General features: G+C 48.7%; 1 protein-coding gene across 1 annotated transcript in view; it reads right to left on the reverse strand.

Moving 5' to 3' along the window:
• Window positions 1-11,898, reverse strand: part of mib2 (MIB E3 ubiquitin protein ligase 2) — a 52,352-nt gene extending 40,454 nt beyond the window's left edge. The window contains exon 1 of the mRNA XM_083638630.1: window positions 11,802-11,898. The gene's annotated coding sequence lies outside the window, so the exon portion shown is untranslated. The remainder of the gene's footprint in view (window positions 1-11,801) is intronic.
• Between the last annotated feature and the right edge of the window lie 226 nt (window positions 11,899-12,124).

Here is a 12,124-nt window from a genome sequence, read left to right on the forward strand (position 1 = left end):
AAGTGTGTTCCACCCGTAATCTATTATGCAAATTTGCAATCCCGCATCGCCAGCAATCAGCGCGAAAACGAAAGCGTTTTCGCCAATCCATTTTCATGAGAATGGCTTCGTCACACTGCTTTTTGCTTGCCTTCCTCTAGTCAGGAAAGCACTGTCGCCACTTAGTGGGTCGGTGGAATGGGTTGTACACGTTGTACACGTCCAATACTTATATAAGAGATGTAAAAGGGTTAGATGCACATCCCACCGTCAAAAAAACAAAATCGACGTCATTGGCAGTGAACGTGTTAAAAAAAAAAAAAAAAAAAAAAAAAAAAAAAAAAAAAAATTACAAAACAAATCGGTATACCGGTTCGATCCGGTTTAGACGGCAATATCGAACCGGTTTTAAATTTTTCAAACCGACCCAGCCCTAGTGGAGACCACACCTGCCTGACTGTCATAGATCCACAGTGTGGAGACCACACCTGCCTGACTGTAACATATCCACAGTGTGGAGACCACACCTGCCTGACTGTAACATATCCACAGTGTGGAGACCACACCAGCCTGTCATAGATCCACAGTGTGGAGAGACCACACCTGCCTGACTGTAACATATCCACAGTGTGGAGACCACACCAGCCTGTCATAGATCCACAGTGTGGAGAGACCACACCTGCCTGACTGTAACATATCCACAGTGAGGAGACCACACCTGCCTGACTGTCATAGATCCACAGTGTGGAGACCACACCTGCCTGACTGTAACATATCCACAGTGTGGAGACCACACCTGCCTGACTGTAACATATCCACAGTGTGGAGACCACACCAGCCTGTCATAGATCCACAGTGTGGAGAGACCACACCTGCCTGACTGTAACATATCCACAGTGAGGAGACCACACCTGCCTGACTGTCATAGATCCACAGTGTGGAGACCACACCTGCCTGACTGTCATATATCCACAGTGAGGAGACCACACCTGCCTGACTGTCATATATCCACAGTGAGGAGACCACACCTGCCTGACTGTCATATATCCACAGTGTGGAGACCACACCTGCCTGACTGTCATATATCCACAGTGTGGAGACCACACCTGCCTGACTGTCATATATCCACAGTGAGGAGACCACACCTGCCTGACTGTCATATATCCACAGTGAGGAGACCACACCTGCCTGACTGTCATATATCCACAGTGAGGAGACCACACCTGCCTGACTGTCATATATCCACAGTGTGGAGACCACACCTGCCTGACTGTCATATATCCACAGTGTGGAGACCACACCTGCCTGTCTGTAACATATCCACAGTGTGGAGACCACACCTGCCTGTCTGTAACATATCCACAGTGTGGAGACCACACCTGCCTGACTGTCATATATCCACAGTGAGGAGACCACACCTGCCTGACTGTCATATATCCACAGTGAGGAGACCACACCTGCCTGACTGTCATATATCCACAGTGAGGAGACCACACCTGCCTGTCTGTAACATATCCACAGTGTGGAGACCACACCTGCCTGACTGTAACATATCCACAGTGTGAAGACCACACCTGCCTGACTGTCATATATCCACAGTGAGGAGACCACACCTGCCTGACTGTCATATATCCACAGTGAGGAGACCACACCTGCCTGTCTGTAACATATCCACAGTGTGGAGACCACACCTGCCTGACTGTCATATATCCACAGTGAGGAGACCACACCTGCCTGTCTGTAACATATCCACAGTGTGGAGACCACACCTGCCTGACTGTCATATATCCACAGTGTGGAGACCACACCTGCCTGACTGTAACAGATCCACAGTGTGGAGACCACACCTGCCTGACTGTAACAGATCCACAGTGTGGAGACCACACCTGCCTGACTGTCATATATCCACAGTGTGGAGACCACACCTGCCTGACTGTCATATATCCACAGTGAGGAGACCACACCTGCCTGACTGTCATATATCCACAGTGTGGAAACCACACCTGCCTGACTGTCATATATCCACAGTGAGGAGACCACACCTGCCTGACTGTAACAGATCCACAGTGTGGAGACCACACCTGCCTGACTGTAACAGATCCACAGTGTGGAGACCACACCTGCCTGTCTGTAACATATCCACAGTGTGGAGACCACACCTGCCTGACTGTCATATATCCACAGTGTGGAGACCACACCTGCCTGACTGTCATATATCCACAGTGTGGAGACCACACCTGCCTGACTGTCATATATCCACAGTGTGGAGACCACACCTGCCTGACTGTCATATATCCACAGTGTGGAGACCACACCTGCCTGTCTGTAACATATCCACAGTGTGGAGACCACACCTGCCTGACTGTCATATATCCACAGTGTGGAGACCACACCTGCCTGACTGTCATATATCCACAGTGAGGAGACCACACCTGCCTGACTGTAACATATCCACAGTGTGGAGACCACACCTGCCTGACTGTCATATATCCACAGTGTGGAGACCACACCTGCCTGACTGTCATATATCCACAGTGAGGAGACCACACCTGCCTGACTGTCATATATCCACAGTGTGGAGACCACACCTGCCTGACTGTAACATATCCACAGTGTGGAGACCACACCTGCCTGACTGTCATATATCCACAGTGTGGAGACCACACCTGCCTGACTGTCATATATCCACAGTGTGGAGACCACACCTGCCTGACTGTCATATATCCACAGTGTGGAGACCACACCTGCCTGACTGTCATATATCCACAGTGTGGAGACCACACCTGCCTGACTGTAACATATCCACAGTGTGGAGACCACACCTGCCTGACTGTCATATATCCACAGTGTGGAGACCACACCTGCCTGACTGTCATATATCCACAGTGAGGAGACCACACCTGCCTGACTGTCATATATCCACAGTGTGGAAACCACACCTGCCTGACTGTCATATATCCACAGTGAGGAGACCACACCTGCCTGACTGTAACAGATCCACAGTGTGGAGACCACACCTGCCTGACTGTAACAGATCCACAGTGTGGAGACCACACCTGCCTGTCTGTAACATATCCACAGTGTGGAGACCACACCTGCCTGACTGTCATATATCCACAGTGTGGAGACCACACCTGCCTGACTGTCATATATCCACAGTGTGGAGACCACACCTGCCTGTCTGTAACATATCCACAGTGTGGAGACCACACCTGCCTGACTGTCATATATCCACAGTGTGGAGACCACACCTGCCTGACTGTCATATATCCACAGTGTGGAGACCACACCTGCCTGACTGTCATATATCCACAGTGTGGAGACCACACCTGCCTGTCTGTAACATATCCACAGTGTGGAGACCACACCTGCCTGACTGTCATATATCCACAGTGTGGAGACCACACCTGCCTGTCTGTAACATATCCACAGTGAGGAGACCACACCTGCCTGACTGTCATATATCCACAGTGTGGAGACCACACCTGCCTGTCTGTAACATATCCACAGTGTGGAGACCACACCTGCCTGACTGTCATATATCCACAGTGTGGAGACCACACCTGCCTGACTGTCATATATCCACAGTGAGGAGACCACACCTGCCTGACTGTAACATATCCACAGTGTGGAGACCACACCTGCCTGACTGTCATATATCCACAGTGTGGAGACCACACCTGCCTGACTGTCATATATCCACAGTGAGGAGACCACACCTGCCTGACTGTCATATATCCACAGTGTGGAGACCACACCTGCCTGACTGTAACATATCCACAGTGTGGAGACCACACCTGCCTGACTGTCATATATCCACAGTGTGGAGACCACACCTGCCTGACTGTCATATATCCACAGTGTGGAGACCACACCTGCCTGACTGTCATATATCCACAGTGTGGAGACCACACCTGCCTGACTGTCATATATCCACAGTGTGGAGACCACACCTGCCTGACTGTAACATATCCACAGTGTGGAGACCACACCTGCCTGACTGTCATATATCCACAGTGTGGAGACCACACCTGCCTGACTGTCATATATCCACAGTGAGGAGACCACACCTGCCTGTCTGTAACATATCCACAGTGTGGAGACCACACCTGCCTGACTGTCATATATCCACAGTGTGGAGACCACACCTGCCTGACTGTCATATATCCACAGTGTGGAGAACACACCTGCCTGTCATATATCCACAGTGTGGAGACCACACCTGCCTGACTGTAACATATCCACAGTGTGGAGATCACACCTGCCTGACTGTCATATATCCACAGTGTGGAGAGACCACACCTGCCTGACTGTCATATATCCAGAGTGTGGAGGATTACTGCGAGGCAGGTCAAAAGAAACCTGTTACACAACAGCTGTAGCAGCAGGGCCAGCCGGATGCCTGCCTGCATGCCTAGCACGTCGACTGGCTTTACTACAGTTTTCAATGACATGTGGCACGTCTACTGGCTTTACAACGACATGTGGCAGGACTGGAGCAGCATAGCCGTGCACTGCTTGCACACTGATGATGATGCATCTGTTGTACCTCTCTGGGAAGTAAAACAGCAAATCGGCCAAACTTGAGAGTTCACGCAACAAACCAGTGAAGAAGATGAGGAACAGCCACGACTAGACTGGGCAATATATCGATATTATATGAATATTGTGACATGAGACTATCGTCTTTTTGGATACTAGGCATCTCGCGTGCTGCGCAGGCTCGCCACCTCGCCTGTCCTTGCCCGCAGCTCGGCTGCTGTGTGGCCTTGCCTGCCCTATTGACGCGCGTCTCCCTCAAGGCTGCATTACAGTAAAATTATGTCATTTCATTTTCTGAACTTCTGCATCTGAATCCATTTTATTGGCACAATATGCAAGATTACATAGAAGGAATTGGTCTTATTCATATTGAGTCTTCCAGACTGGTCGTCATTACATCCACATTACTGAGGATTATTTATCACAAATCTCATTGTGTGAATATTTTGTGTCATCCCTATATTATAATATTGTTGCAATATGGATATCGAGGTATTTTTTGGTCAGAAATATTGTCCATATCGCCCAGCCCTACATCTCACATGTGGCTTTGACTTACAACTGAACATTTATGTCCATGTCGCAGAAAATACCAAGATATATTGTGTATCGCATTCAGCCTAAAAATACAGAGATATGATTTTTGTCCATATTGCCCAGTCCTACAGCTACAGCTACAGCTACAGCTAGCCACGACTGTGATATTGCCTGATTTCATCAACAGACCATGTCTTCATTCAGCAGGTTTACCTGTTGGAAGAGCGGCGTGCAGCCGGGTGAACGTAGAGGCCAACTAAAACAACACTGAAGAGGGAATCAGCCTGAGACGGTGGAAGACAAACAAGCTACCAGCGCTCCCACCAGCTAACAAACACATCCTGAGGGGCCGAAGGATCTGCTGCTCTCCCTGAACGACCCAGCAAGGAGAGGGCGAGGAGGAGGCGGGCAGCCAGCACGCTATTCCAGAGAGGCGGTGTGGGCTGGCGGGCGGCGTCACAGGGCAGCCTGGCTGTAGTGTCTCAGAGCTGGGAGGAGGAGAGGAGAGAGCACCGCTGCTCCTGGAGGATGCAGCCAGTACTGTAGTGTCTCAGAGCTGGGAGGAGGAGGAGAGGAGAGAGCACCGCTGCTCCTGGAGGATGCAGCCAGTACTGTAGTGTCTCAGAGCTGGGAGGAGAGGAGAGAGCACCGCTGCTCCTGGAGGATGCAGCCAGTACTGTAGTGTCTCAGAGCTGGGAGGAGGAGGAGAGGAGAGAGCGCCGCTGCTCCTGGAGGATGCAGCCAGTACTGTAGTGTCTCAGAGCTGGGAGGAGGAGAGGAGAGAGCACCGCTGCTCCTGGAGGATGCAGCCAGTACTGTAGTGTCTCAGAGCTGGGAGGAGGAGAGGAGAGAGCACCGCTGCTCCTGGAGGATGCAGCCAGTACTGTAGTGTCTCAGATCTGGGAGGAGGAGGAGAGGAGAGAGCGCCGCTGCTCCTGGAGGATGCAGCCAGTACTGTAGTGTCTCAGATCTGGGAGGAGGAGGAGAGGAGAGAGCGCCGCTGCTCCTGGAGGATGCAGCCAGTACTGTAGTGTCTCAGAGCTGGGAGGAGGAGAGGAGAGAGCACCGCTGCTCCTGGAGGATGCAGCCAGTACTGTAGTGTCTCAGAGCTGGGAGGAGGAGGAGAGGAGAGAGCACCGCTGCTCCTGGAGGATGCAGCCAGTACTGTAGTGTCTCAGAGCTGGGAGGAGGAGGAGAGGAGAGAGCACCGCTGCTCCTGGAGGATGCAGCCAGTACTGTAGTGTCTCAGAGCTGGGAGGAGGAGGAGAGGAGAGAGCACCGCTGCTCCTGGAGGATGCAGCCAGTACTGAGTCCTTTGTGCAGCATAGCAGCACGGATTAGGGGAACGAGGCTGGCTGACAAACGCTGCATCTGCTCCATTCCGGCTCCTTCCTCTCCTGTAAACAGGCCAATGGTAGGCTTGGGTTCGCAGACAGGCAGACAGACAGACAGGCAGGCAGGCAGGGCTCCTCAAAGGCTATTTTCCATGAGGGGAAGGTGGAGATGGAGAAAGATGGTGACACGCGTGAGGCAGAGGCGCTGTGTCATGATGTCCAAACACGCTCACAAACACACAGCATCCATCTCTCTCCACAGAGCACTGTACAGCCTCCTTTTCACAGCCTGCGGCCACACCATTCGTTCTGCTGCCAGAGAACAGGCGAGGGGAGGGGGAGGGGGAGGGGAGGGGAGGGGCGGTGTGTTTAGAGGGGGGAGGGTTGGAGGGTGGAGTGGTGGAGGGGGGGTCCTGGAGGAGGAGGAGGAGGAGAGGGGTGGGGATGGCAGAGGTTTTGATGAATGGGCACCTGCCATGGTTCCTATTTTCAATCGCAGGCTGGTTTGTGCAACTGCTGTCGGTGAGCTGGCAACACCAAGCCGCAACCTGTGTGTGTGTGTGTGTGTGTGTGTGTGTGTGTGTGTGTGTGTGTGTGTGTGTGTGTGTGTGTGTGTGTTCCCTAGCCTTGAACAATCCTCTTTAATGTGGCCACAGCTGTGGGAGACATGAACAATATGGTTCCCAGCCCAGCCAACAGCATTCTGCTGATGCTGGCACACACACACACACACACACACACACACACACACACACACACGGCATCGTGAATGGCACACACATGAATGTACAGCTGGCACCGCGAAACGGCCAATGAAAGAGGAGTGAATGTTGGGGGGCGGGGTTTGGAGGTGGTGTTGGTGGTGGATGGTCACAGTGCAGACAGACTCCTATAATGAAGTGTGCCTCTCTGCTCTCTGTGCTGTCCAGCTCCTACAGAAGACACTGTGCTGTCCAGCTCATACAGAAGACACTGTGCTGTCCAGCTCATACAGAAGACACTGTGCTGTCCAGCTCCTACAGAAGACACTGTGCTGTCCAGCTCCTACAGAAGACACTGTGCTGTCCAGCTCCTACAGAAGACACTGTGCTGTCCAGCTCCTACAGAAGACACTGTGCTGTCCAGCTCCTACAGAAGACACTGTGCTGTCCACTGTCCAGCTCATACAGAAGACACTGTGCTGTCCACTGTCCAGCTCATACAGAAGACACTGTGCTGTCCAGCTCATACAGAAGACACTGTGCTGTCCAGCTCCTACAGAAGACACTGTGCTGTCCAGCTCCTACAGAAGACACTGTGCTGTCCAGCTCCTACAGAAGACACTGTGCTGTCCACTGTCCAGCTCATACAGAAGACACTGTGCTGTCCACTGTCCAGCTCATACAGAAGACACTGTGCTGTCCAGCTCCTACAGAAGACACTGTGCTGTCCAGCTCATACAGAAGACACTGTGTTGTCCACTGTCCAGCTCATACAGAAGACACTGTGCTGTCCAGCTCATACAGAAGACACTGTGCTGTCCAGCTCATACAGAAGACACCGTGCCGTCCACTGTCCAGCTCATACAGAAGACACTGTGCTGACCACTGTCCAGCTCCTACAGAAGACACTGGGCTGTCCAGCTCCTACAGAAGACACTGTGCTGTTCACTGTCCAGCTCATACAGAAGACACTGTGCTGTCCAGCTCCTACAAAAGAGATGCGTCCACGGTCCATTCACACGACTCTTCCTTCTGAGGGACAATGACACACGCTAGGGCTGGGACCATATGCTTATCTCCCAATTCCATACTATCACCATCATGTTCATCTATCTATTACACTATTACAAGTAGGGCTGGGTTCAAAAAATCGATTCTCCGATTTTTAATCGATTTTCATTTTAATCCTTGATTATCGATTCATATGTCCAGAGATCGATTTTTTTTTTATTAAAAAAAAAAAAAAAAAAAAAATTACTAAACAGGCTAAAATATTGTGCTGTGTGTGGTAGTTGAAACATAGTTTCAAGTTGACGTTTAATTATGTTTGTAGTTGCAACAAAAACATAAATACTGTAGGCTACATGAATGGAAATGTTTGATCATTATTAATATCTACTTTTAGAAATTATACAGGCTGAAATCAAATCACTGTGCATAATTGTGAAAGTGTCTTTATTGACAGATGAAAAGGCTGTTATTTACCCTTTGTCACCACGTGGTGAGTAAATATATGTGTAACTAAAACCATTAAAATTGACAACAGGTCTGCAACTTTTTTTCCCCATGTATCTACTTGGCTGGTTGGAAACCCCTGTGTTACATAACTGGACAGTCATGTAATTCAGGGTACAGCTCAAAAACCACGTTTTGGTATCACTAACCAAATCAATATTGAAAATTGATCGAATCGGAATCGAATCGAATCGAATCGAAATTAATCGATTCGCAACCTTGTGAATCGGAATCGAATCGATTCTTGAAATTTGAACCAATACCCAGCTCTAATTACAAGCCCTTCTCTACCATGGTCATGGCATGGTATCTCCAGACACATGTAGGCATGGTATCTCCAGACACATGTAGGTATGGTATCTCCAGACACATGTAGGCATGAGGCAGCTGAACTAGGGTCTTTGGCTCTTGATCCCCAACAAATGAGCAGCAAGGCGACAGGTGTAGAGGGGCAGGCCTCACGTACTTCATATAATATCCTGTCAAGTTACCATCACAGTCTATGGTTACCAAGTTACCATCACAGTCTATGGTTACCAAGTTACCATAGATCTCAAGAGTAAACCTGTAAGTTAGCATGGCTCATAATGTCGAATACGAGGGCTGTCCCGAATTTAGAGCGTCGATGCTCACAAAAAAAAAGAAAAACTCTGGGTAGTGTTGTGCGCGTTCTCGGCTGTGGCGATCACGCTGAGGAACAAACAAACATGTTGTAGGTTACTCACAGAGTTGAAAGTACTCTCAGCTCAGCACCGCTCCGCGGCCCATAGTAGACTTCCTTCCAGGCTTCTCCTGACAAAACGCTCCTCATCTGCTCCTCAACTGCTCTGAGTCCGATGTGCGGATATTATTATTTGTCATGAAATGTTGTGAATTTATTCAGGTGAGCTCAGTGTAACGTTAGCGCATTTTACCTCTGCTCTCTGAGCTGATCGATCGTCTGACACCAGGCCAGAGATAAAACCACTCAGAAATCCTCCTATTTTAGGATGAAAAGGGTGACTGTCACTTAAATTTGACTAGTTTACATAAGTGACTAACATTATACTAACAAACACGTTCCAACATTAATGTTCATGTTAGTATCTCTGTGCAAAAGGTAGACAGGGACACGCACATCCAAAGGTTGGCCACACTGGGCCTGGGTGCTGGATCAAAAAGGATACTCACAGTGAAAAAATAATGGTCCGCACACCAAAGGAGCTCCCGTTAGGTTTCTTTATTTAATAATTATGCACACAGCGTGACGTTTCGGGCCACACTGGCCCTTCCTCAAGACGCGTCTTGAGGAAGGGCCAGAGTTTCAAAGGAAAAGTCATCAGCCACCGCCAGGGTGTCTGATCATTTTGACTAATCTCCCAAGACCCACAGAATATTTTCTTCTAGGATTATGTAAACACTGAATATCTCAAAAGAAAGAAGAGAGCCTCTACTTTCAGAAAAAAAAAAGATTGATTCTACCTTCATCCGTTCTTTAGTTACTGACACATGAATGTAGGTAGTGTTCCCTGAAAACGTCCGTCTGTCCACAAAAAGCTGAGAAAAATTGATTTTTGTAAATGAAGTCATCTTCACGGGTCCTGAGCCGAATAAATGTTTCTGATGGCGGATACTGGCCGGTGTTACGATCAACTATGATCCCCAGAATTATTTGGTTTCCCCTTCCGGTCAAACACGCCCGTGGGCACAGCTTTCACTGTAACACCGGTGTGAGAGAGAGATTCACCCCGCTCTTGAGAGAGGGGAGCCGGGGCCGCGCGTTCGTTTTGTGCGGGGAGGCGACTGGTTGTCTGTGTATGGAGGTGAGGAGAAAATCTGCCGGCTGAAATTTACACGGTGTCAAGAGTTTAGGAACTGGATTACTCATTCCTGAGGACAAGCGACTTGCGGACGTGTTGTCAGCGCCTGCAGCTTGTTGAAAAGAAAATCCTGCACGTTTGAGTGACAGGCTGCCGTGTTATGCTGCGTTATGTTATGGAGCTTTTCTGAAAAAGAGATAGTTGCTTTTCTCTGCTTCCTGGTTTTGTTAGACAATCGTGGTCACTTCTGTACAACTTTACACGTGCTGTAATGTTTCACAAGGTGACAAAGACAGCCATCTATCACATGACGTGAAAACACCCATTGACGTTCCATTACGGCAATGGCGGGGAAGCGTCGTCTCTTAAATGATGTTCTATGATGCCAATGGCGGAGAATGAGTTAATGTACACAGGCACTTCCCTAATGGTGTTTTTGACCTTAGAGTAGACATGAGCAAAATACGGCACCAGAACCAGAACCAGAACCATCTCAATCTGCTCAAAGGAAAACAAATATATCTATAAAAGACAGCATTATATGAATACATCTCAAGGCGAATGGTTAAAATGAGTCTGTGATCACTTAAAAAATGCCTTGATTGAGTCCATATTTATTACATAATGTAATGGGCTTCATCAGTGACCTATGCAGTGGTGCGCATCAGACCATTGGCAAGATGTAGGCCTATGTAGCCTAATTTAAAAGTTGATAGTGCATTTAAGTGGGTTGTTTCATGTAAGTCAATCTTTTCATTGTAACCTCAGAGTACCAGATTGACACAAGGACCCTTCATTTACCTCTGACCTATGGGGGGGGGGGGGGGGGGGGGGGGGGGGTTGTCCAGGGGGATCAGGTGAAAACGAGACATTATGACAGAAAATAGGCAATACAATACCCCATTAGCCAGCTAGCCGACGTCACTAGCTAGCTAAATAATTGCCCCGTCCCCATAAATGATATAGTAACACATTACTTACTGTACGTTATGTTACCTCGTCCGAACATCTTGTCGATCTCTACGTACATTACTGATCGGGAAAGGTAACGTTGTAAACATGACTGAAGACCTTTTGCGAATCGTTTGCAACTCGTACATTCGGCATAGCCTACAGCTGATCGACCTAGCAGCATGCAGTAAAATGTCACATTTTAGAATGGGTTGACGTTCGTGCAGTCTCTGGGATTAACAGGGAAATCAATGATGAAAGTTGACATTTTATTGAAATAAAGTGCTGCTTCGTTGAATCGTATGTCACGCTACGCCGAATTATACCCAGGATAGCATTTAAATGGACGGATTCATTTTAATCTGTCTTTAGCTAGCTAGCGTTAACTAATGGTTGGCCATTAGCTCCTTCAAACAGCTTGTGTGATGGTGTGAGCGACTTACCGAACCGGTTGTGATGAACACCTTTCACTCTGTACTACAACACAGTCCCGTCTGCTGCAGCGACCGCGCTGACATGTTTAGAACAGCTTGTTTTGTTTAGAACACAAAGTATTTAATTTACTAGGCTGGGAGGTTCTGCAGCCCGGAGCCATGACAACACGCCCATACATTACGTCACTGCTAATGCTGCCTTCAGGTTCCCATCGGAACCATTCAAGCAGGAAGGCCTGCCAAAATACCCCTCTCAAGGTGTAGAGGTACAGGTGCTGTGCTGATTTCATCTATTTATTTATTTATTTATTTATTTATTTATTTATTTATTT

This window comes from Poromitra crassiceps, assembly GCF_964638095.1.
Source record: "Poromitra crassiceps genome assembly, chromosome: 6".
NCBI lineage: Eukaryota > Metazoa > Chordata > Actinopteri > Beryciformes > Melamphaidae > Poromitra > Poromitra crassiceps.